General features: G+C 41.0%; 1 long non-coding RNA gene across 2 annotated transcripts in view; it reads left to right on the forward strand.

Moving 5' to 3' along the window:
- Positions 1-1731: 1731 nt before the first annotated feature.
- LOC148004640 (uncharacterized) overlaps positions 1732-20196 on the forward strand; it is a 28774-nt gene continuing 10309 nt past the window's right edge. Inside the window, exon 1 of one of the 2 annotated variants that reach the window (XR_015624584.1) lies at positions 1732-1858. This is a non-coding gene — a long non-coding RNA (uncharacterized LOC148004640). The remainder of the gene's footprint in view (positions 1859-20196) is intronic. The other variant, XR_015624585.1, reaches the window with a different exon arrangement.

Below are 20196 nucleotides of genomic sequence, written 5' to 3' on the forward strand. Positions count from 1 at the left end.
TACAGGTCTTCAGCTGTTCCTGTGGGCCTGTGTCTTGAGTTCACCAGGCAGCTTTCTTGCAGCAGAAAATTTGGCCTTACCTGTGGTCCCGAGGCTCAGGTTTGCTCGTGGGGTGCTGTCCAGGGGCTCTCTGCAGTGGCAGCAACCAGGAAGACCTGTGCCGCCCCTTCCGGGAGCTTCAGTGCACCAGGGTTCCAGATGGTCTTTGGCTTTTTCCTCTGGCGTCCGAGATGTGTGTGTAGAGAGCAGTCTCTTCTGGTTTCCCAGGCTTGTCTGCCTCTCTGAAGGTTCAGCTCTCCCTCCCACGGGATTTGGGTGCAGAGAACTGTTTATCCGGTCTGTTTCCTTCTGGTTCTGGTGGTGTCTTAGGCACAGGGGTCCTGCCGCTCCTGGGCCCTCCCCCACGGGAGCCCAGAGGCCTTATACAGTTTCCTCTTGGGCCAGGGATGTGGGCAGGGGTGAGCAGTGTTGGTGGTCTCTTCCGCTCTGCAGCCTCAGGAGTGCCCACCTGACCAGGCGGTTGGGTCTCTCTCTCACCGGGTCTGGGAGCAGAGAGCTGCTGCGGGCCGGGATCCGCGGGTGTGGGACTTCCGGTAAACACAGAACGTGCCCGGTTCTAGAGAAATTCTGCTTCCGTGTGTCCCAAGCTCACCAGGCAGCTTTCTTGCAGCAGAAAATTTGGTCTTACCTGTGGTCTCGAGGCTCAAGTTCGCTCGTGGGGTGCTGCCCAGGGGCTCTCTGCAGCGGCAGCAACCAGGAAGACCTGTCCACCATTTTCATATATTCAATCAACTAACTGAAATATTTTTAAAAGTGTACTATCTCATTTAGCATGTATGAATACATACTACATTATAGATATCTGTGTCCTTTTTCATTTAGATACTTTGAAAAAATGCCGAGTAGTATAATACTCTAAAGGCTGGTAGAAAGGAGTCACAGAGTTCTGTGGAAGCTCAAGAAGAAAACGGTGTTACTTAGAAAACTAAAAAAGAAAATTACCAAAGAAAGCATTATAGACAAAAGATCAAGAGGTGGGTGGACATTACCACATTCACATTGTAGAAGTTTTGGTATTAAACTCCACTGGAGTCTACGTAAATGTCAAAGTTTGTTCTTCTGGAAGATTTCTATGTTCCAGTTTTGCAAAATGGCCCAGATTCTGACTTTGACTCTAAGGTACAGATAATTGAAATAATTCCATGACTGTGGAATCTATGATAGTCTTTTAAGCATCTTGCAAGTAGGAGTCTTCCAGGTTTCTGCTACTGTTCTGTGTTTCCTAGGCACACTGGAGAGTTGTATTGTGTTGAAATAATGGAAGTAACAGATTCTCTCAGAGCCACCTAACAAGTGGGAAAACACGGTTTACAGCTACTCGGTGGATTTATTAATATTCTAAAGGAATTTCTCATTGTTTACTGACGTACTAAATGTATACAAAAAGTGATTATTTGAGAATAAGGCACTTATGTAGAGTCTCTCCCTACCTCTGTTTCTCCTTTTTTCCTTCCTCCTTTTTCTCTTTTCTTCCTGCTCCTCCTCTCTCCTTCCCTACCCTCCCTCCCTCTCTCCTTCCCTTCCTTCCCCCTTCTTCCTTTCTTCATTCCTTTATTTTTTGTCTGTTTGGAGACAAGTTTTACAATGTAGACTAGGGTAGTTTGCTAGGGGCTGGGATTACTGACGTGCGACACCATACAAGTTCAAGGCATGTCCAAATAAAACAGTATTGTTTTTTACATTGGGGAACTTTTCTCCAGCGTCTGTTTCTGAGTGGCTGTACTCACCGTTCTGCATAGACATGAAACATCTGTGTCTAATAGTTTCCTCCCAGAGGATGTTCTATAAAGATGCAAATGTAGGTGAGCCTGGTAGGATACTGGGGTTGGGTGCATGTGCTGTATACTGCATAATGGGTTTTTATCGCATATTGATACATGAAGATATTTTGAGACTTCTAGTCTACATAAAAATAAAAGCAAAACAGGTCATGCACAGACCAACTATGGAATGCATTAGATGTGTGCATGCTGGGAGAAGTTCTGAGTTGACTTGCTCTAGTTGGGTCTTGTCTCTACTTTGCCTAAGGATATTTGGGAGGTGAACTTATCTGCTGTGAGCCCAACATTGCCTTAACGTTCTTAGTTGAATGAGGGGAGTTTTGTGGAAGTTAAACAAAAAATGTTGTGAAATCACTGTGTAAGCTGCATACACAGTGTTCCTACATAGTTTCTTTCCTCCCTTTTTTCCTTCTCTTCTCTCCTTCTTTCTCTTCTTCTCTGCGTCTCCTACTCTTTCCATCCCACTCATCCCTGCTTTACTTTTTTATCCTTACTTTTATCTTTCATCCTCTTTTATCTTTACTCTCATTCTACTCCCTTTAACTTGCTTTTCATAACTCTTTTTTTCTTTTTACAGCAGCTACAGCTATTCATCACATAGGCTCCTACTTAATCTTTGCCCACGGGATTTGTTCTATGACTCTGAGTGAAAGTTTGTGTTTCCTGTTACATCACTAGTCTGAAACTAACTATACCTTGTTAGTTCTCTCTAAGTTTCCAAATATTGACCATAGATTTCATTCACCGTGTGGACTTCAGATAGTTTTAACTTCTCTGGCTCAACTCTCTGGGTCCCTTATCTTGTGACACCCAGGACCAGTCAGCATAGTGGAGGTGGGGGTGGGGTCTGGGTAGGGGGCGGGGCTGGGGTGGGGTCTGGGTAGGGGGCGGGGCTGGGGTGGGGTCTGGGTAGGGGGCGGGGCTGGGGGTGGGGTCTGGGTAGGGCGGGGCTGGGGGTGGGTGGGTTAAAAGAGTATGTTGTTCTATTGGCTACATTTTCATTACTTTGTCACCACTAAACTCTCATAATTACTAAACAATTTCATGCACCCCTCCCCCGCAGCTGCGAAAATCACACACTACTTTCTAATGCTCTTTTGTCTTATTTTGTTACGTGCCCTGTTTGTGTATGCTTTTTGTGTATCCTAGAGATGAGTTACATGTGCTAATGAAGTTTTCTCATTACCTCTGTATTTGTTTACTTAAATGTTTATTACAGCAATTCTATGAATTAGACATATTGTAACCCCCGAGAATTCCACTGAGCCTCCAATCGGCATTCCTCTTGCTTTCCTGGAACTCAATGTTCTCTCAAGGGACTGACAATGGCACAGACATGTAAATAATGAACACAGAAGAGATAGTAACTACATTACTCGCCCCCTCAAGATGGTGTCTTCTAACTTAAAAAAAAAATGGAAGAAGCTACAGCTTTCAGAGCTGTTTTCAGAATGTTAAGTATACATTTGGTATTGGTTGTGTGACCTAGAAGGTTACTACTCTTCGTGAGAGTAAAAGGGAAGCCCTCCTAGTTTGGGTATTAGAGGAGCAGGATTCTACATACACTTAGAGGTGAACTGACCACTCAGTTATGCTTGCTCCATCTCCTTGGATTCATCTAGAAAATGAAGGACTTGATCTGGATGTTTCTCAGGTCTCTTCCCAGCTTAGTATTCGGTAGGTCTTTATGGTCTGTGTGGTGTCAGCTTAATCTCTGAACCCCATCAAAGCAAACAGTTTCTTCTGTTTGAGAAGAAACTGAGGTCATCTTGTGGGAAGGGTTTTCTTTTAATAACTATTAGGACAACAGGAACATTGTGTGTGTGGGGGGGTTATTTTTATTAAATTTGTCTGTTCCCTGGTGCTGATAGCATCATCTAAATATAAATTGCACAATATAATATAATAAGGCACAGTTTAGAATTGTTTTCATAATAGTACATGCCGTGGTATGAGGCCATAAAATAAGAACTGAAGGTACATCTTGTTCTGTAAGCTTACAATTTTCAGCTGTCTGAAAACTGAGTGGAAGAAAGAAAAAAAAAAAGAAATTGTAAGACAAAAGCATTTTGCAGCACAAACACACAGCTTTTAAAATGTCGTGAACTTAGAATTTAATAAACTAAAAATACATGTTTTAATTTTGGTTTTATGAATAATGATTGCATGCTGCCTATTCACTAAATGATTTTTTTAAACTTTCATACTAGATTAGCTGTTACTCTTAACTCTTTATACAGATAAAGAAAGTTATTATAGTTTGGAAAAAAAAAGATAGTTCCAGAAGCTTGGACTATATGAGATACTGCAGTAAGGAGCTGTGACTGGTTAACTCATGTGGCATGCCTTTGTGCTCTGCCAATCTGTAGACTTAGTCTGAAAGCCTTTTGCTCTATTAGTTTTTTTCCAGTAACTTCTAGAAGAACATCAGATTTCAAGACCTAGTGAGAGCTATGAGGACTAAGCTGGATGCACTCATCAACTTTCCTTGTTGTTGAGACAAAAGCCATGGATTTGATTTTTGTAACTATAGGTAATAAAATGAAAACATATGCAATTATTCCATGGGCTTTGTACTTAATCATATAGCCACCATGCCACCATACCAGGGGCATACACAGCAACGCCATCGTCATCTAGTGTAAGTCTGGGAACAATGGCCTTTGCTATCGAGAAGTGGTGATATGAAAGCACAAAGGCAAGATGAGCAGCCTGACCCTGAGGAGTCAAGTGGAAAACTTCATGCACTGTGTATAATGGCTGCCTAAGAGATTTTACAGTAGGTATTTACGCTGTGATATGTAGATAAGAAAATGATAGCGGAAAGAAACAGTGAGGGCGCAAAGACTACATAATAGAAATTTAATACCCACTTCCAAAAGTCATCGCTTTGCTTGCTAAAACAAAGTTCATAGTCCTTGTTCCTTTAGATGTATCCAAGGGTTATGGGGAATGGTCAATGGAGTTATTTTCCCATTACTTTTATATATGGATTACTCTCTGTCCAAAATATACTTGCCCCATTGATGTCTAAAGACACTTCTCACATCTTTCTCTCTCTCTCTTTCTTCCTTTCTTTCTTTCTCTATTTATTTATTTATTTATTTATTTATTTATTTATTTATTTATTTTTGGTTCTTTTTTTCGGAGCTGGGGACCGAACCCAGGGCCTTGTGCTTGCTACCAAGCGCTCTACCACTGAGCTAAATCCCCAACCCATTCTCACATCTTTATTAATGTTCCCTTCTTCATCCCCCTGTATCCTAAAGGATGCAGGTTCCTTACATCGGTTGAGCTGCTTCTCCCCTCTTCTGAATCAGTTTTCACTGCTCTCGTGGCTTCATCTACTCTCACCATTAAGATGAGCTTTCCTGTGGGGTGTGTATGTGTGTGTGTGTGTGTGTGTGTGTGTGTGTGTGTGTGTGTATGTTTATATGTGGATGCAATCATATGTGTGTGCATATTTATGGGTGTATATATACATGTGGAGGGAAGAGACTAACCTTAGATTTAATAATTGCTCCTGACTTTGTTTTGTGAGACCAATCTCACAGTGAATCTTGAGCTCAGTAATTCCCCATTCATTACACATCACTCTTCCCTTCCCTTCCTACCTCTCTGACCGGCAACATTCTAGTTGTTCCCAGATGTGCCAGGTTCACATCTATGGGGACATTTTGCATTTGCAATGTCTTCTCCCTGTGTAGATTCCCTCTAATGGTCCCACCTCTTGTCTGTACCCTTCATGTCATTCTTGTGCTTAGCAGAACTGCACCTTCTATGCATTTCTATGCACCTTCTATTGTATCTTGGGCCCTATTATTAAGAACTACATTCTATCTTTAGTTCCTGTTTACCTTTTCTGCTCTGATTTTTCTTTCAGTTATTAACATCTAACATCTGTGGTATATCGCAAAGTTTCATTATCTTTCAACTATCACTGTTATTTTCTGAAATTAAGTTTGAAGAGTACAAAATACCTTAAAATTGATTTGTCTAGATAAAAATCTCAAAAAATAAATTGTACCATCTCCACTTCTTAAGTGCTCTGGGAATGTTAAAGAGAAGTTGGAATAATTTGAAGGCAAGACTACGTAGGAATCCATGCTCATAAAAATAATTGTCTTAAAACCTTCCCAAGATGCATAGTTTTAAGCACATTGTGACAATAAATGTCTGTGTTTATATGTCAAAGTTAATGAAGTGAAATAGATAGTGTATTTTCTACTTAGAAGTTAATACTGCTGTAAGACAGCACCCACTACACACAGGAAAAACAGAAAGCATCAGGTATTTCCAGACTTAGCTTTAAGAATAATTAAATATGACAGTGACCAGAGTAAGCAGAAACACACTGAGAATTTCTTCCTAGAACTTACCATTTGTCACCTACGTCGTCAGCATCATACTCTATCTTTTGAATGCTTGCTGTGCCATGCTTCTTGATATATGGTAGACTTACAGAGGTGAAAAAGTATAAGGTCAGGGACTTGACTGCCTTTTCCATTCAACAGCAGAATTTCCACCAGTTACCCACATCATAAATTAGATGGGCAATGAGGAGCAAAGAAAAAGTCAGAGTCCTATGTTGCTCCAATATCATGTATCAGTCTGAATATTTCCCTAGGGATCCCCACTTTGAAAGGACTATTTGATGACCTATAAAGATAACCGGATTCAGGATTCATTGTTGGACTAATGAAGTTAATAAGTATTTTTTTTCAGTTTCAGCCATAAGCTTTATATTGTTCTAGAATGTTATATTGAGATGAACAAAAGAACAAAACCCCACTTCCTCATAACAATTTTATATTAGATACAGACAGATACTTACTATGTAAATATGCATCATTGTATACATGTAGGTAAATGTTTCCAATCAGGGGGTAGACTCTAGGGTTTGAAATTGTGGGTCCTCCAAAATTTATATATTGAAACAGATTGCAATGTGGGTAGAGAGGTTTTAGAGAGGTTAGGTCACAGAGGCAGAACCATTTTTGAAATGACTGGTGACCTTGGATTAGATGCCTGGAGGGTCCATCTCAAACCCTTCTTCCATACATATGAGGACCCATAGAAAGCACCATTTATAAAGACACAGCCACTAGCTGACATTAATCATAAACATGCCCTGTACTTCTCAACGCATCTTTATGATTAACATCAGCTACTGACAAAGCAATTCTGGGAAGAGTACATGACTGTGACTTGTCAATCATCCAGTCTCAGGTCTACAGCAGAATTGATTCAGAAAACGGGAGGGAGCTCTTTGTTCTTTAAGTTTTTTTTTAATTTATTTAATACTTAATAATAATTCTTTGGTTTCCAGGCAAACATCCCCCTCCCCCCTCCCCTTCCTTATGGGTGTTCCCCTCCCCACCCTCCCCCCATTGCCGCCCTCCCCCAACCAGTCTAGTTCACTGGGGGTTCAGTCTTAGCAGGACCCAGGGCTTCCCCTTCCACTGGTGCTCTTACTAGGATATTCATTGCTACCTATGAGGTCAGAGTCCAGGGTCAGTCCATGCCTAGTCTTTAGGTAGTGGCTTAGTCCCTGGAAGCTCTGGTTGCTTGGCATTGTTGTACATATGGGGTCTCGAGCCCCTTCAAGCTCTTCCAGTTCTTTCTCTGATTCCTTCAACGGGGGTCCCGCTATCAGTTCAGTGGTTTGCTGCTGGCATTCGCCTCTGTATTTGCTGTATTCTGTCTGTGTCTCTCAGGAGCGATCTACATCCGGCTCCTGTCAGTCCGCACTTCTTTGCTTCATCCATTTTGTCTAATTGGGTGGCTGTATATGTGTGGGTCACATGTGGGGCAGGCTCTGAATGGGTGTTCCTTCAGTCTCTGTTTTAATCTTTGCCTCTCTCTTCCCTGCCAAGGGTATTCTTGTTCCCCTTTTAGAGAAGGAGTGAAGCATTCACATTTTGATCATCCGTCTTGAGTTTCATTTGTTCTAGGCATCTAGGGTAATTCAAGCATTTGGGCTAATAGCCACTCATCAGTGAGTGCATACCATGTATGTCTTTCTGTGATAGGGTTAGCTCACTCAGGATGATATTTTCCAGTTCCAACCATTTGCCTACGAATTTAATAAAGCCGTTGTTTTTGATAGCTGAGTAATATTCCATTGTGTAGATGTACCACATTTTCTGTATCCATTCCTCTGTTGAAGGGCATCTGGGTTCTTTCCAGTTTCTGGCTATTATAAATAAGGCTGCGATGAACATAGTGGAGCACGTGTCTTTTTTATATGTTGGGGCATATTTTGGGTATATGCCCAAGAGAGGTATAGCTGGATCCTCAGGCAGTTCAATGTCCAATTTTCTGAGGAACCTCCAGACTGATTTCCAGAATGGTTGTACCAGTCTGCAATCCCACCAACAATGGAGGAGTGTTCCTCTTTCTCCGCATCCTCACCAGCATCTGCTGTCACCTGAGTTTTTGATCTTAGCCATTCTCACTGGTGTGAGGTGAAATCTCAGGGTTGTTTTGATTTGCATTTCCCTTATGACTAAAGATGTTGAACATTTCTTTAGGTGTTTCTCAGCCATTCGGCATTCCTGAGCTGTGAATTCTTTGTTTAGCTCTGAACCCCATTTTTTAATAGGGTTATTTGTCTCCCTGCGGTCTAACTTCTTGAGTTCTTTGTATATTTTGGATACAAGGCCTCTATCTGTTGTAGCATTGGTAAAGATCTTTTCCCAATCTGTTGGTTGCCGTTTTGTCCTAACCACAGTGTCCTTTGCCTTACAGAAGCTTTGCAGTTTTATGAGATCCCATTTGTCGATTCTTGATCTTAGAGCATAAGCCATTGGTGTTTTGTTCAGGAAATTTTTTTCCAGTGCCCATGTGTTCGAAATGCTTCCCTAGTTTTTCTTCTATTAGTTTGAGTGTTTCAGGTTTGATGTGGAGGTCCTTGATCCACTTGGACTTAAGCTTTGTACAGGGTGATAAGCATGGATCGATCTGCATTCTTCTACATGTTGCCCTCCAGTTGAACCAGCACCATTTGCTGAAAATGCTATCTTTTTTCCATTGGATGGTTTTGGCTCCTTTGTCAAAAATCAAGTGACCATAGGTGTATGGGTTCATTTCTGGGTCTTCAATTCTATTCCATTGGTCTATCTGTCTGTCTCTGTACCAATACCATGCAGTTTTTATCACTATTGCTCTGTAATACTGCTTGAGTTCAGGGATAGTGATTCCCCCTGAAGTCCTTTTATTGTTGAGGATAGCTTTAGCTATCCTGGGTTTTTTGTTATTCCAGATGAATTTGCAAATTGTTCTGTCTAACTCTTTGAAGAATTGGATTGGTATTTTGATGGGGATTGCATTGAATCTGTAGATCGTTTTTGGTAAAATGGCCATTTTTACTATATTAATCCTGCCAATCCATGAGCATGGGAGATCTTTCCATCTTCTGAGGTCTTCTTCAATTTCTTTCTTCAGTGTCTTGAAGTTCTTATTGTACAGATCTTTTACTTGCTTGGTTAAAGTCACACCGAGGTACTTTATATTATTTGGGACTATTATGAAGGGTGTCATTTCCCTAATTTCTTTCTCGGCTTGTTTCTCTTTTGTGTAGAGGAAGGCTACTGATTTATTTGAGTTAATTTTATACCCAGCCACTTTGCTGAAGTTGTTTATCAGCTTTAGTAGTTCTCTGGTGGAACTTTTGGGATCACTTAAATAAACTATCATATCATCTGCAAATAGTGATATTTTGACTTCTTCTTTTCCGATCTGTATCCCCTTGACCTCCTTTTGTTGTCTGATTGCTCTGGCTAGAACTTCAAGAACTATATTGAATAAGTAGGGAGAGAGTGGGCAGCCTTGTCTAGTCCCTGATTTTAGTGGGATTGCTTCAAGTTTCTCTCCATTTAGTTTAATGTTAGCAACTGGTTTGCTGTATATGGCTTTTTCTATGTTCAGGTATGGGCCTTGAATTCCTATTCTTGCCAGGACTTTTATCATGAAGGGGTGTTGAATTTTGTCAAATGCTTTCTCAGCATCTAATGAAATGATCATGTGGTTTTGTTCTTTCAGTTTGTTTATATAATGGATCACGTTGACGGTTTTCCGTATATTAAACCATCCCTGCATGCCTGGGATGAAGCCTACTTGATCATGGTGGATGATTGTTTTGATGTGCTCTTGGATTCGGTTTGCCAGAATTTTATGGAGTATTTTTGCGTCGATATTCATAAGGGAAATTGGTCTGAAGTTCTCTTTCTTTGTTGTGTCTTTGTGTGGTTTAGGTATAAGAGTAATTGTGGCTTCGTAGAAGGAATTCAGTAGGGCTACATCTGTTTCAATTTTGTGGAATAGTTTGGATAATATTGGTATGAGGTCTTCTATGAAGGTTTGATAGAATTCTGCACTAAACCCGTCTGGACCTGGGCTCTTTTTGGTTGGAAGACCTTTAATGACTGCTTCTATTTCCTTAGGAGTTATGGGGTTGTTTAACTGGTTAATCTGTTCCTGATTTAACTTCGGTACCTGGTATTTGTCTAGGAAATTGTCCATTTCCTGTACATTTTCAAGTTTTGTTGAATATAGGCTTTTATAGTAAGATCTGATGATTTTTTGAATTTCCTCTGAATCTGTAGTTATGTCTCCCTTTTCATTTCTGATTTTGTTAATTTGGACACACTCTCTGGGTCCTCTCGTTAGTCTGGCTAAGGGTTTATTTATCTTGTTGATTTTCTCAAAGAACCAACTTTTGGTTCTGTTGATTCTTTCTATGGTCCTTTTTGTTTCTACTTGTTTGATTTCAGCTCTGAATTTGATTATTTCCTGCCTTCTACTCCTCCTGGGTGTATTTGCTTCTTTTTGCTCTAGAGCTCTTAGGTGTGCTGTCAAGCTGCTGACATATGCTCTTTCCTGTTTCTTTCTGCAGGCACACAGCGCTATGAGTTTTCCTCTTAGCACAGCTTTCATTGTGTCCCATAAGTTTGGGTATGTTGTACCTTCATTTTCATTAAATTCTAAAAAGTTTTTAATTTCTTTCTTTATTTCTTCCTTGACTAGTTTATCATTGAGTAGAGCATTGTTCAATTTCCACGTATATGTGGGCATTCTTCCCTTATTGTTATTGAAGACCAGTTTTAGGCCGTGGTGGTCCGATAGCACGCATGGGATTATTTCTATCTTTCTGTACCTGTTGAGGCCCGTTTTTTGACCAACTATATGGTCAGTTTTGGAGAAAGTACCAGGAGGAGCTGAGAAGAAGGTATATCCTTTTGCTTTAGGATAGAATGTTCTATAAATATCTGTTAAGTCCATTTGGCTCATGACTTCTCTTAGTCTGTCTACGTCTCTGTGTAATTTCTGTTTCCATGATCTGTCCATTGATGAGAGTGGGGTGTTGAAATCTCCCACTATTATTGTGTGAGGTGCAATGTGTGTTTTGAGCTTTAGTAAGGTTTCTTTTATGTATGTAGGTGCCCTTGTATTTGGGGCATAGATATTTAGGATTGAGAGTTCATCTTAGTGGATTTTTCCTTTGATGAATATGAAGTGTCCTTCCTTATCTTTTTGATGACTTTTAATTGAAAATTTATTTTATTTGATATTAGAATGGCTACTCCAGCTTGCTTCTTCCGACCATTTGCTTGGAAAGTTGTTTTCCAGGCTTTCACTCTGAGGTAGTGTCTGTCTTTGTCTCTGAGGTGTGTTTCCTGTAGGCAGCAGAATGCAGGGTCCTCATTGCGTATCCGGTTTGTTAATCTATGTCTTTTTATAGGGGAGTTGAGGCCATTGATGTTGAGAGATATTAAGGAATAGTGATTATTGCTTCCTGTTATATTCATATTTGGATGTGAGGTTATGTTTGTGTGCTTTCATTCTCTTTGTTTTGTTGCCAAGATGATTAGTTTCTTGCTTCTTCTAGGGTATAGCTTGCCTCCTTATGTTGGGCTTTACCCTTTATAATCCTTTGTAGTGCTGGATTTGTAGAAAGATATTGTGTAAATTTGGTTTTGTCATGGAATATCTTGGTTTCTCCATTTATGTTAATTGAGAGTTTTGCAGGATACAGTAACCTGGGCTGGCACTTGAGTTCTCTTAGGGTCTGTATGACATCTGTCCAGGATCTTCTGGCCTTCATAGTTTCTGGCGAAAAGTCTGGTGTGATTCTGATAGGGCTGCCTTTATATGTTACTTGACCTTTTTCCCTTACTGCTTTTAATATTCTTTCTTTATTTTGTGCGTTTGGTGTTTTGACTATTATGTGACGGGAGGTGTTTCTTTTCTGGTCCAATCTATTTGGAGTTCTGTAGGCTTCTTGTATGCCTATGGGTATCTCTTTTTTTAGGTTAGGGAAGTTTTCTTCTATGATTTTGTTGAAGATATTTACTGGTCCTTTGAGCTGGGAGTCTTCACTCTCTTCTATACCTATTATCCTTAGGTTTGATCTTCTCACTGAGTCCTGGATTTCCTGTATGTTTTGGACCAGTAGCTTTTTCTGTTTTACATTATCTTTGACAGTTGAGTCAATGATTTCTATGGAATCTTCTGCTCCTGAGATTCTCTCTTCCATCTCTTGTATTCTGTTGGTGAAGCTTGTATCTACAGCTCCTTGTCTCTTCTTTTGATTTTCTATATCCAGGGTTGTTTCCATGTGTTCTTTCTTGATTGCTTCTATTTCCATTTTTAATTCCTTCAACTGTTTGATTGTGTTTTCCTGGAATTCTTCAGGGATTTTTGTGTCTCCTCTCTATGGGTTTCTACTTGTTTATTTATGTTTTCCTGGAATTCTTTCAGGCATTTTTGCAATTCCTCTCTGTAGGCTTCTACTTGTTCTCTAATGGAGTTCTTCACGTCTTTCTTGAAGTCCTCCCGCATCATGATCAAATATGATTTTGAAACTAGATCTTGCTTTTCTGGTGTGTTTGGATATTCCATGTTTATATTGGTGGGAGAATTGGGCTCCGATGATGCCATGTAGTCTTGGTTTCTGTTGCTTGGGTTCCTGCGCTTGCCTCTCGCCATCAGATTATCTCTAGTGTTAATTTGTTCTGCTATTTCTGACAGTGGCTAGACTGTCCTATAAGCCTGTGTGTCAGGAGTGCTGTAGACCTGTTTTCCTGTTTTCTTTCAGCCAGCTTTGGGGACAGAGTGTTCTGCTTTCGGGTGTGTAGTTTTTCCTCTGTACAGGTCTTCAGCTGTTCCTGTGGGCCTGTGTCTTGAGTTCACCAGGCAGGTCACCCGCAGCAGAAAAGTTGGTCCTACCTGTGGTCCTGAGGCCCAAGTTTGCTCACGGGGGGCTGCCCACGAGCTCTCCGCGGAGGCAGCGACCAGGAAGATATGCGCTGCCCTTTCCGGGAGCCTTCGTGCACTAGGGTTCCAGATGGGGTTTGGTGTTCTCCTCTGGCGTCAGAGATGTGTGCAGAGTGCAGTCTCTTCTGGTTTCCCAGGCGTGTCTGCCTCTCCGTAGGTCTAGCTCTCCCTCCCACGGGATTTGGGTGCAGAGAACTGTCTATCCGGTCTGTTTCCTTCAGGTTCCGGCAGTGTCTCAGGCGCAGGGGTCCTGCCGCTCCTGGGCCCTCCCCTACGGGAACCCAGAGGCCTTATACAGTTTCCTCTTGGGCCAGGGATGTGGGCAGGGGTGGGTAGTGTTGGTGGTCTCCTCCGCTCTGCAGCCTCGGGAGTGCCCACCTGACCAGGCGGTGAGGTCTCTCTCCCACGGGGCTTGGGAGCAGAGAGCTGCTGCGGGCCGGGATCCGCGGGTGTGGGACTTCCGGTAAACACAGGAAGTGCCCGGTCCCAGAAGAATTTTGCCTCTGTGTGTCCTGAGTTCACCAGGCAGGCCTCTTGCAGGGGAAAAGTTGGTCCTACCTGAGGTTCTGAGGCTCAAGTGTGCTCGTCCAAGGAGAGGACTGCCCAAGTCCTCTTTGCGGCGGCAGCAACCGAGAAGATCTGCACCGCTCTTTCCGGGAGCCTCCGTGCACCAGGGTTCCAGATGGCATTTGGTGCTTTCCTCTGGCGTCTGGATGTACGCAGAGTGCAGTCTCCTCTGGTTTCCCAGGCGTGTCTGCCTCTCTGTAGGTTCAGCTCTCCCTCCCATGGGATTTGGGTGCAGAGAACTGTTTATCCGGTCTGCCTCCTTCAGGTTCCGGCGGTGTCTCAGGCGCAGGGGTCCTGCCGCTCCTGGGCCCTCCCCTACGGGAACCCAGAGGCCCTACACAGTTTCCTCTTGGGCCAGGGATGTGGGCAGGGGTGGGTTGTGTTGGTGGTCTCCTCCGCTCCGCAGCCTCAGGAGTGCCCACCTGACCAGGCGGTGAGGTCTCTTTTCTTTAAGTTTTTATTGAGTGGGGAAAAATATTCTCTGGAGAGAAGATTGTGAAAATGATCTGGCAGGATGAGCTGTGATACAAAAATGAGAAAAAAATTCTTAGCCAAAGAAGCTATGAAGAGTTTTTGGGAGTGCAAAGGAAGAGAGAATGTTGGGTATTCTTTAAGTATATAAAACAACTGGCATTAATCATGCTGTGAAAGGGTATATTGGTTTCCAAAGCTGTGATCAAGCTTTTGGACAATAAGAAACAGGAATAGGAGACTATAGTTAGCAATATTTTCTGTATATGACTCATGTATATGGCAAATGTCCTATCTGCTGTACTGCAAAGTAGAGCTGGGAAGTGATCAGGAAACTCTCTGAGTGTTGAAAGGGATCCATGATCTTGACTTTGAGGTTTAATGTTGGCAGCAGGCCCTTAATATTTGAAAATGTTAGTTCAATATAGAAGACCTTGAACTCATACTTACATGCGATTTAAACAGTGGCTGCAAATTCAGGTTTGGCAAGTGCAAACTCTCCTCCAGATCCTTGGCAGCTTGTCATAATCTCTTCTCATACGCCAATCCAGTTCCTTCTTCAAACAATAAGTAATCTTTGTTGTAAAAAATATTTCTTTTGATACTTTTCGGCTCCTCTTCTTCAATTTAAAATAATGCCTAAATGGACTCAGACCCACATGGATTCAGTGTGGGGTTTTAGATGACAGGTGAGCAGCACTTCATGTGATCATTATTTCCAGTTTTCAGCAATCTTCTTCCCCAGATTATAAATTTTATTTATTTAACTTGAATGCATGTTTTTCTGTGTGTGTGTGTGTGTGTGTGTGAGAGAGAGAGAGAGAGACAGACAGACAGACAGACAGACACAGAGACACAGAGACAGAGAGACAGAGGCAGAGACAAAGACAGACACAGAGAAGGGGATGATCATGGATGTATGTGACAATAAAAAGGTATGTGCAGAAGTTAGAGCACAATTTTGGATATCATTTTCAGTTAGAGTCACATTTTTTTTGTTGTTTACCACTGCATTTGTCCAGGAGTTTGAATGGTTTCTAAGGATTTGAACTGAGATCTTTATGCTTGTGTGGCAATACTTAGTATGCTAAGCATCTCCCCAGCTCCTGAACCAGTTTTATTAAGGCATAATTTCACAGTGGGAAAAAAAAAACATATCTTCAACCAAAGATGCTGGTCAAATTAGATGGCTACATGTAGAAAATTGCAAGTAGATCCATACCTGTCCTCCTGTATAAAACTCAATTCTAGGTGGAGCAAAGACCTTAACATAAGGCCAGATACAGAGAACCTGGTAGAAGAGAAAAATCTTGAAGTCATTGGCACAGGAAATGATATTTGGAAAAGAACATCTTTTTCATTAGCACAGGACTAAGGTCAACAATTAATAATGGGACGTCATAAAACTGAAAGGTTTCTGCCTGACAAAGAACAGTCATTTAGACTATAGGACAGCTACAAAAGACTTTTAGCAGCTATGCATTTAATAGGAGGTTAATATATAAAATATATTTTCAAAAAAACCATCACAGTTTATAAATGGAGTTCAGATCTGAACAGAGAATTCTCATGACAAAACTAAAATGAGAAACACTTTAAAAATGTTAAAATGCTCAAAATCCTTAGCCATCAGGGAAATGCCAATCAAGACTTTTGAGATTCCATGTTATACCCATCAGAATGACCAAGATTAATAGAACAAATGACAGCTTATGCTGGTGAGGTTGTGAAGTAAGGGGAATATTCATCCACTGCTGATGGGAGAGGGAATTTGTACAACCAATATGAAAATCAGTTTGGTGGTTTATCCGAAAACATGGGTATTGATGTAACTCAAGATCCAGCTATACCACTTGGGCATATACCTGAAAAGATGGTTCATCCTACTGCAGGGACATTTGCTCAAGCATGTTCTTTGCTGCTTTATTCATAATACCCAGAAATAGGAAATGGCTTAGATGTTCACCAACAGATATGAAGGGATAAATAAAGAAAATATATGGTTACACAGTGACATATTACTCAACCATTAAAAAATGAAATCAAGAAAGTCATAGGTAACAGGATGGAACTAGAAAAAAATCGCCCTGGATGAGGTAACTCAGATCCAGAAAGACAAATGTGATATGTGAATGTTAACTGTTAAGTCATTGAAAAATAAGCATATATATATATATATATATATATATATATATATATATATATATATATATATATGTCCACAAAGCTTAGATAGAAAATTGAGGACTAGGGAGAAAGGAATGGATCTATCTAAAAAAACAAAATAGAATATATACTTGTGGATGGACGGATGGATGGGTGATAGGGTACTAGAAGGATAAGATCAAATAGAGAGCAGGAAGGAAGGACAGGCAAGGGAGGAAATATAGGAAGGGACAACTAGAACTAAGGGCTCTTTGAGGGGTCTTATGGAAACCTAAAGCAGTAGAAAGGTAGCCTTAGTGAAATCACCAAATAACAGGAAGTTAGAGCCCCAACTGACCACCTCTTGTTACCAATGAAGCTTTTAGTACTGAAAATGGGTTACATCTAATTGAGTTGTCAGCCAAAGGGGTCCCATGGCCCTCCAAACAACCGAAGGCTATCGATGGGCCTTCACAAACTGGCTGTAGGGACTTACTGCTGAAGGCATCACTTACACATCTCATTGAATGTGGAGAAGTTGATCTGGTGCCTACCTAGAGCTTTCATCCCTGTGGACCAGTATTCATGGTACTGGAAAGTCCTTTGCATGCTACCAAAGGTAAGAAAGGTAGACATCAGCCCAGCTCTAAAACCTTTGATCTATATGAGTGACTGGCCTGCAAGATACACTGGAGCAATAATGGCACCAAACTTGTGGGAGTAACCAACCACTATCTTATTTGAATGAAATCCTGTTTGAGTGGTCAAGAATCAGAGACTAGAAAGTCCAGGGACCTAGTATTAAACTGTATACTACTGTTCTGCAGAAGGAACATAGCTCTTAACAACATTCTGTGTACTCATTGATCTGCACATTGCTCAGCTATCATCAGAGAAACTTCTTACTTCAGGAGATGGGATCAGAGATATGCAGACAATATACAGAGAGTGGGAGAGAACTCTTGGGTCACTCAGTCCTAAATGAGATGTCTCCATGAAATCTCTCCCCTCAGGGCTCATGGAACTGGGCAGAAGAGGAGACCAAAAAGTTCTAAGAGTCAGAGGGAATGAACAACACCAGAGAATCAAGGCCTTCTAGACATGGCAGGGCTGTCAAGCATGGGAACTGACAGAGACTGTGGCAGCACACACAAGGCTCTGCATCAGATTGGGCCCTAGTATTGGAAGCCAAAGTGAACAGACACAACCTGATCTGTAACACAGAAGCTAGTTTCAGTGATAGGAACTTGAAAATGAAAGGGAGTTTTCTCCAATGGAGTCTCACTGAAAGAACAAACTCTTAGGAGACAGACCCAAGCCCAGGAGTATATGACCACCACAAAATTAACTCAATGGCATTGGGAGGTTCTTTGTCTCATGATGTTAAGTCAGGGTTTCTTTCAGGGTGTGTATTTTGTTTTGCTTTGTTTTACCTTATAGGTCTTCTTTTGCATGTATCTTTCAGTTTCAGTCTTTATGGGAGGAATTTCTGAGTGTATGAATGCATGTGTCTCTGTATCTATGTGCATCTCCAATGACTTTTCTTTGGTTCTTTTTTCTTGTTCAGTTGTTTTGTCATATTCAAGTTCATTGGTTTCCTTTTTTAATTTAAAAGTTTATCTTTATTATTATTCCTTAGATGCCTACTTGTTTTCTGATGAGAGACAGAAAGGGGATAGATAGATCTGGATGAAAGGGCATGCTGGGAGGAAATGTGATGAGTAAGAGGACAGAAAACCATACTCTTAGAATATATTTGTCTAAGTTAGGGTTTCTATTCCTGCATAAAACATCATGATCAAGAAGCAAACTGGGGCCCTGTATGCAGGGACCCAGAAGTAGGGGCAGGCCGTTCTGGTTGCTGCCCTCTCAGAGAGCTGAAACCGAGCCCTGAGGAGCGACTTCAGGCCCGAGACTAGAGGTAAGACCAACTTTTCTGCTCCAAGTGACCTGCCTGGTGGACTCAGGACACATGCCCACAGGAGCATCTGAGAGCCAGTGTACAGGAATGACTACATGCCTGAAAGCAGAACACTCTGTTCCCATAACTGGCTGAAAGAAAACAGGAAAAGATGTCTACAGCACTCCTGATACACAGGCCTATAGGATGGTCAAGCCACTGTCAGAAATAGCAGAACAAGGTAACACCAGAGACACCCTGATGGTGAGAGGCCAGCACAGAAACCCAAGCAACAGAAACCAAGACTACATGGCATCATCGGAGCCCAATTCTCCCACCAAAGCAAACACTGAATATCCAAACATATCAGAAAAGCAAGACCTAGATTTAAAATCACATTTGATCATGAGGATGGAGGACTTTAAGAAAGACATAAGGAACTCCCTTAGAGAAATGCAGGAAAACACAAGTAAACAAATAGAAGTCCTTAGAGAGGAAACAAAAAAATCCGTGAAAGAAGTAAAGGAAAACACAATCAAACAGGTAAAGGAATTAAAAATGGAAATAGAAACAATAAAGAAAGCTCAAAGGGAGACAACCTTGGATATAGAAAACCAAAGGAAGAGACAAGGAGCCATAGATACAAGCATACAAGAGATAGAAGAGAGAATCTCATGAGCAGAAGATTCCATAGAAATCATCAACACAACTGTCAAAGATAATGTAAAACAGAAAAAGATACTGGCTCGACACATATAGGAAATCCAGGACACAATGAGAATATCAAACCTAAGGATAATAGGTATAGAAGACAGTGAAGACTCCCAAATCAAAGGACCAGTAAATATCTTCAACAAAATCATAAAAGAAATCTTCCCTAACCTAAAGAAAGAGAGGCCCATAAACATACAAGAGGCCCAAAGAACTCCAAATAGATTGGACCAGAAAAGAAACTCTTCCTGTCACATAATAGTCAAAACACCAAATGCACAAAATAAAGAAAGAATATTAAAAGAAGTAACGGAAAAAGGTCAAGTAGCATATAAAGGCAGACCTATCCGAATTACACCACACTTCTCACCAGAGACTATGAAAGCCAGAAGATCCTGGACAGATGTCATACAGACCGTAAGAGAACACAAATACCAGCCCAGGTTACTGTATCCAGCAAAACTCTCAATTAACATAGACAGAGAAACCAAGATATTCCATGACAAAAGCAAATTTACACAATATCTTTCTACAAATCCAGCCCTACCAAGGATAATAAATGGTAAAGTCCAACACAAGGAGGCAAGCTACACTCTAGAAACAGCAAGAAAATAATCATTTTTCAACAAAACAAAGAGAAGACAAGCACAAAAACATAACCTCACTTCCAAATACGAAGATAACAGGAAGCAACAATCACTGTTCCTTAATATCTCTCAACATCAATACACTCAATTCTCCAATAAAAAGACACAGATTAACAAACTGTATATGTAATGAGGACCCAGCATTTTGCTGCCAACAGGAAACACAGCTCAGAGACAAAGACAAACACTACCTCAGAGTAAAAGGCTGGAAAACAACTTTCCAAGCAAATGGTCTGAACAAGCAAGTTGGAGTAGCATTTCTAATATCAAATAAAATCGATTTTCAACCAAAAGTCATCAAAAAAGATGAGGAAAGACACTTCATATTCATCAAAGGAAAAATCCAACAAGATGAACTCTCAATCCTAAATATCTATGCTCCAAATACAAGGGCACCTACATACGTAAAAGAAACCTTACTAAAGCTCAGAGCACACATTGCACCTCACACAATAATAGTAGGAGACTTCAACACCCTACTCTCATCAATGGACACATCATGGAAACAGAAATTAAACAGAGACATAGACAGACTCAAAGAAGTTATGAACCAAATGGACTTAACAGATATTTATAGAAAGTTCTATCTTAAAACAAAAGGGTATACCTTCTTCTCACCACCTCATGGTACTTTCTC

Source organism: Rattus norvegicus, chromosome 7 (assembly GCF_021556685.1).
Source record: "Rattus norvegicus strain SHRSP/BbbUtx chromosome 7, alternate assembly SHRSP_T2T, whole genome shotgun sequence".
Lineage (NCBI taxonomy): Eukaryota > Metazoa > Chordata > Mammalia > Rodentia > Muridae > Rattus > Rattus norvegicus.